Genomic DNA, 7,021 nt, shown 5'->3' on the forward strand with positions numbered 1-7,021 from the left:
GCTTCTTTAAAGCATATGTTTCTACAGTGTCCTATACTTACCAAGTTTTGTGAGAAAGTAGCAGACTATATAAATATGATTGTGTGACAAAAGCTAAACTTTTCAGAGGATAATATTCTTCTGAACTATATACCTAGTACATGGAATTTGACATCTGGACAATGTAAATAGATTCTATGGCCAAAAGACAGATACTGCAGCACTGGAAAGATAAATGTATGGCCCCATTAATTAAATGGATTGAAGACCTGATTGCGCTTGCCATTGTATGAGTGGATTGTCTATAGGCGTAGACTTTGCATGGACAAGTACAATCAAATATGGGACTCATTTATACAAAATACAGTAGGTTAAAAAAAACATGATAGTCATATAAATCTATTAGAAATATATACGTACTTGAATAATATTTGTATTAGATAAATATATATAGAATTGAAATTGTTTATTGATATAATGATATAATAACACTTTTTTCTCTTATTGTATTTTTTTCACTTTTTTGTTAAACTACTTTTATGTATTTTTCTTCTTCTTTTTGTAATCAATTAAAAAAAAAAAGTCAATCCCTTTGAATTTGAGAGGAATCGCATTCTGAGCTGTGGAAATGAAGAAGCCAAGCTGGTTGCAAAGCAGAAACAGAAGAAGTCTGTAGGGAGAGAATATTTCCTGTGTCTTTGGTCCCTCAATAGCTGGACTGCAATACATTCTTTGCCCTTCCATAGAGTTATAACAAAGCCTTCTTACAGAGGGACTAGGGTGTCATTCTGCTTAATCATATCTCACAGGCAGTTCTGTCCTATGAACAGAGCATGACCATGAGTTCTTAGCCTTTTGCAGTAGGCTTTTCTTGCAATACATGCTATTGGGGGTGGGAGTTGGGGGAGGGCCCCAATCAATGGAAATAAAAGATAGCCCAGGCCATTTGAAAAGCGGAAGAGATACAAAGGCCCTATGTCAGCACTTTCTGTGTTTCACTGGGGGGCAAAAACTGCCCTTGAGAATGAAGGGAGGAAATTGCCCAGTGGCAAAGAGAAGAAAAGGCCCTCTGTTGAGTCGCTCAACAAGTGGGGAAGCTTTTGATGTTGGAGAAGATAATTAATGTCTGCAGTGATAATAAACGCAGATGGGGAGGAAGAGAACAGGATCAGGAGTCCAGCAGTTAATCCCCCAAGGGTTATCCCACCAACTGGAGTAACCACTCAAGCCACATTCCTCTGCTCCCTGCCCCATTGATTAGAGCTACCAAGCCTGGGCTGCAAAAGTCCTGACGACCACAAGATGGCAGCAAGGAGTTAGAAGTGTTTATATCTATTTTCTGCCATCTATGTCCATTCATCTTACTGCAGCACAGTTCCAGTTCTGTTGTTGCGTCATTCAATTACTTTGGACTTTTCATGACTCAATAGATATTATTTTATTAGGATTTTCTGTCCATAATTGCTTCTCTGAGTTCTTGTAAGCTCATGCTTGTGTCATCAGTGACAGTATCTAACTACCTGGTGTTCTGTGGCCTCTTTTTCAATTGCCTATTATTTTGCCAAACATGAGGGTCTTCTCCGGTGATTCTTGCCTTTACATTATGTGTCCAAAATATCTAAGCTTTAGCTTCATTATTAGTGCTTTCAGTGACCAGTGTCATTTCACTTCATCTAGTCTTGCGAAGGCAGTCCTCGGCTTCATTTCCCCTCCCTGAGAATTTGCCATCTTCTAGACAGAGGAATTACCTATCTCATCAGGCGCTAGCTATTTCCTGGTTGGCCTCTATTTTGCTCCCTGAATCTTCCGATAAGATAGTCCAGACCAACAAGTTATCCCTCTTCTTTATTTTCCAGGGAAATGGAGTTTATATGTTTAGTCTGATTCTCTCTTCTCTGTGTTCCTTTGAAGATAATCTTCCAGGAAGTGTGGCTGAAGTTGCACAGGAGCAACAGGGGGAAGGTTTTTATCATAAAACAGTCCAAAAGATCTATGCCATTTTTCTGTTAGGTTTCGAGCTCTTATAACTGTGTGCAAGCATGGATTCAAAGAACTAAGTGTAATAACAGTAATGTAAAAACAGTAATTTAAAAACCCTTCAGATACGTTGGTCTACAGCTTCCAGCATCCCAGCAATGTTGGTCTAGTGGTTAAGGCACCAGGCTAGAAAGCAGGAGAGTGTGAGTTCTAGTCCTGCCTTAGGCATGAAAGCCAGCTGGGTGACTTTGAGCCAGTCCCTCTCTCTCAGCCCAACTTACCTCACAGGGTCGTTGTTGTGGGGAAAATAGGAGGAGGAAGGAGTATTACATATGTTCATCACTTTGAGTTATTTATAAAAATAATAAAGGTGGGATAAAAAAGTGTTAAAAATAAACTGATAAAGGAAATTGTTATCCAATATATTGAAATGACGTTAGGTGGGAAAAGCCTGGTGCATAAATTTTCAAATACTCTTTTCCACAACTGAACCCCAAAGATTAAAAATATTACAATTTATGGCAAATTTAAAATCACTTTGGGTATACTTTGCTAAAGTATAATCAAATGCGACAGTCCCAAATCCTGCAATGAGAAAAATGGAACTCTGCATAATTAAGCAGATTTGTGGCATTTTATTATTTTGTATCATTTATTTTGCTCCTGTTGATGACTGGGAGGACTAAAATAACATTCTAGAATTGTGGAGAACTCCTTCCCTTGAGAACTGAATATCTTGTTTCGCGTCTCCCATTTTTCTAGGCTTGAGAGATGCATTTCTTGCGCTCTTGGAAGTCTGTTACTCCAGACCTGTCTTAAAGTATAAAAGTTTGATAAGGGGGCAGGGATGCTACAAGAATATAAATTCCTAGGACTATCTTCGGTGCTTGCACCATGCAGTCCTGAACCACACGTTGCCTTGAGCATAATGCTTTATGTCGCTGTTTTTATTCAGTATGTCCCCAACAGTCCTGTGAAACCAATACTTACTATCCCCATGTTATAGACAGGGAATAGCTACTGATAGCCAGTGATTTATATGGGTAAATTCAGCAAGATCCTTTACTCCCTGGACCTCTAGGGGTGCTTCTGTTTAGACATCTATTCTGGAACTGCCATACCTTATCCACTCATCTTTTCCAGGTCACCTAGATAAAGTCATCATTGATCACATAATTCATCGAGTTTTGGACCAGAAAAAAAATCTTTTTTGGGTGGTGGGGGGAATATCAGACCAGTCCACAGACTCCGTTGCATAAGCACTTTTCCATCATTTTAAAGATATGTGGTTTTGATATATGCCAGACCCTCTTGGGTGAGAGAGCCTGTTATGCTACATCTGCTTCCCTTCGTCACGCTGACACTGCCCACTATTTTATCAGTGTGTTCCATCAGTCTTTTAATTTGCATCAAAACATCTTTTCATCGATATTTTGATGTTGTTAAAATACCTGTACGATAGCAGGTTAATGGAAAAAAATGTCTTTAATGTTGAGCTTTTAAAACATTCTACCTTTCTGTCCTCAGCATTTTAACACCAAGGAGCATTTCACCTCCTGAACTTTTAATTACTATTTGCTTAAAACGCTTTGTGGTTAATTGTTTGGTTAAAGCGATTCTTAGTCCACTATGGTTTTTAAAAGTCATTAAGGGAATTATGTTCATTTTTAAAGTGTTTTAGAGCAATCCTATATTTACCTGCTCAAGAAGAAGGCTAATTGAATTCAGTGGGATTTTTTTTTAATATAAACGTGCAGCTACAGGCATAGGTACAGATGCAATGAGGGAGTAGCCTGTGAATAAGCAACCTGATACTTAACAGATATTTTGGATCTATCAGCTCCAGCCAACAGGGCCAGATGGAACAGAATGGTGAGGCAATAATCTCACGCAAATCCGAGTAGAATACTTCTGAACTAGACCCACATCTACCACATATTTATTTGTTCGTGGAGGGGGAAAACCTATGATTTTAAATCCTTTCTGGCTTTTTTGCAGCAAGAATGGAAACCCTAGAATTCTTCTTGCTCTTGCAAGTGATGCTTTGCTTCTCTCAGGAAGAAATGCTCCTCTTTTTATTTGTCTGTATTCTTCTAATACAGTGGCAAAATATCTCTCAGTGCAGTCTGGTGTTTGTGTGTGGAAAAGGGAAATAAAAGCTTGTAAATTATGCAGTCCTTACTGCCAAGGAGGGCTAGATTATGCTATGGCAGATTTTTCCCTTTTTGTAAACCATGGTGTTTCCAGGAACACAACTTTCATTTTCCATATAGAACAATAAGCGTATTTTACCTGGGAGAAAGTACTAAAGGAATGGGTTCAGGAACACCCTTCAGGACTGTTCTCTGTCCCTAGAGATTTCTGTGACTTTGGCCATTGAAAGCCAAGCCAGTTTACCTAAAGCCTATAATGTTACTCTAGATTTTTTTCCTCAATCAGATTAGAGTGTGATACAATGTTGCACTGAAATATTAGGAAGTGGTTGGAAGATGCTCCAATAGACAAGGCAAATCTGTGTCTGAAACTGGTCCTATTCCTTCTCCAATGATTTTGCAAGCAAGAGAAGGAAGACAGCACCACCAAAGTCACTAAATTTAGGCAAGGAAGGCTAACATGTAAACCAACTTTTGGTCAACTTTGAGTTGTTTTGCTTTTTCTTTCTTTTTCCCTGCAAACCATTGTTTTTGTTTTAATGAGCTTTTTTCTGTTGGTTTCCATACCCACAGTCACTCTGTCTTGTTGAGGATAAGCCTAAACCTGCTCCATCCACATTCTGAAAACTTCCAGGCACTAGCACAGAGCCTCTGCTGCATCTCCTGTTCAGCCTGAGGTCAAGATATACAACTGGATATCAACAACCTACTGATGATACCTAATCTCATACTAGTCGATTTCCTCTCCCAGTGGTTTCATGTAGTGGGAGGTTGATCTGGAAGACCAGAGCAAAAAATAGCAAAAGGGAACAACAGCCAGTCTGTGGTTAGTCTAATCTCTATGATTAGCGTAGGAGAAGCAGCAGCTTCAGCGTTTAACTGGTTATACTTCTCCTCCAGGGAAAACAAGGGTCTGTCTTTTTGAGGAAGATGACAGGGTTTTCTGCAACATCAGCTCTGCCATGTGTGGATTGTATCCTTATCCTTCCTGGTTGGTGAAAGCCCCCAGGGAGATTACAGGAAGCTGGATAAGGCAGTAGTTAATACATCCTTGGAAAAGGAATGGTATCACCTGTCCTGAAACAGGCAGTGGTGCACCCCCTCCTCAAGAAGTCTAACTGGGGATACCTAACCCCATGTTAATGAATTACCTCTCCCAGTGGCTTCATAGATCAGATTGGGTAGATGTAAAATAGGAGGGGAGAGAAGGTCAAGCTCTAATGCACCCCACAATGGAGAGTTCAAGGATTCACCCTTTCTTCCCAACTGGAACCACCACCCAGGAAGGAGGAGAACCATTTCAGAACAGTGCCATTTTCTCCCAACACTTGAAGAAAGTCAAGAAACATACTATGATTCATAATATTATAATCCAGATAATCTGTTTTATCCGGGGCTCTTTGCAACTGCAAGTCCTCCGTTTTCTCTGCAATCTTCCTGCAAAATGGGAAGTTGGAGACTGGCTAGTAGATTCCAAAATAGCTGGGCAAAGTGATGGCTTCTTGAGGAGGAGACACGCAACTGCTTCTTTCAAGACAGGTGGTACCAATCCCTCCTTCAAGGATACATTAACCACCACCCTTACCCAGTCTCTTGTTATCTCCTGGAGGTTTACACCAACCAAGAAGAGGGATCCAACTATAAGTGCTGGAGTTGGTATTGCAGAGAGCCCTGTCATCTTCCTTAAAAAGACAGACCCTTGTTTTCCTTCTAGGAGAGGTATAGCCAGCTAAATGCCCAAGCTGTTGCTTCTCCTACACTAATCATAGAAATTCAGGCTAACCACAGCCTGACCGTTGTTCTCTTTGCTATTTTTGCTCTAGTGTTGCATTTCAACCTCTAACTTCTTCTATCAGCACAGCTTATTTGCCACTCTTGGGCACCTTCAGCAAATATATTGTTCTGTCCCCAAATCTTTAACCTGCTATTTCCTAGTAGTTCTTATATTTTTTGCACATCCATCCACTGATCCCTCTGATTTTGCAGGCCTAGTAAACTGAACGTGAATTCAGAACTCTGCGTTAGCTGAAGCAAAAATACTTGCATAATGTTTCCCTATGTGCATATACAGAGGCAAATTGCTATTATTTAAACAGCTATACAATGTATCTCACCGCAGAGGACTCTGGCTAGGTCTGGGGACCATTTACTATCATTTGGATAACTTTTCTTGGCAAGTTTCAGATAGGGATAGGAAATGGTTGCCTGCTCGGGGCACTGGCTCACCCCTTCTCCCCAAACAGAGGCTGTTCAGAGAAGCAATAAGATGTCAGGCAGGCAGGATATAAGCAGGTAAAGCTTTCGCCATGATTAATGTATTTATATTTGATTGTATTTTATTATTGTTGTGAACCGCCAAAAATCACAAGGTGCAAAGTATACAGAGTAAATACATACAAAGGTTGTATTTGCATAGAGTAAATAAAGCCTCCTTTGGATCAAGCTCAGTTTCCTGCTAACTACATGGAGAAACCCATGTTGTGTTGGTGGCAACAGTATAGAAGTGGTTTTAGACTGTTTTCTTCCCAGATTGTTTTCTTTTCACTTCCCATTCTAGTGCATAACCCTGGGATTTCTTGATGCTATCCTATCCAAGTACTAACCAGATCTGACACTACTTAGCTCTTTTGAACTCAGTCAAGGAGAGCTAATACCTGTTGCATAGATACTTCCATATTAGAAGGGTTTAAACAGTTGAATAACTGCATTGCTGTTAAAGGCTCAAGAGCCCTCCAGCCCTCCAATACCAGCCCTAACCTATGGAAAGAATTCAGCTTTCATGAGATGCAAACGAGTTTAGCTCCTATGGCTGCAGGATTTTCATGTATTAATCTTAACGCAAGACCTGTCAAAGGGTTTCAGTTGGGTGTAGTAGCCAAACCAGATTTCATATTGAACGCAATCACAATCCA

Source organism: Python bivittatus, unplaced genomic scaffold, assembly GCF_059951505.1.
Source record: "Python bivittatus isolate LINGU-HERP-01145 unplaced genomic scaffold, Pbiv_v1 ctg000220_np1212, whole genome shotgun sequence".
Classification (NCBI taxonomy): Eukaryota; Metazoa; Chordata; class Lepidosauria; order Squamata; family Pythonidae; genus Python; species Python bivittatus.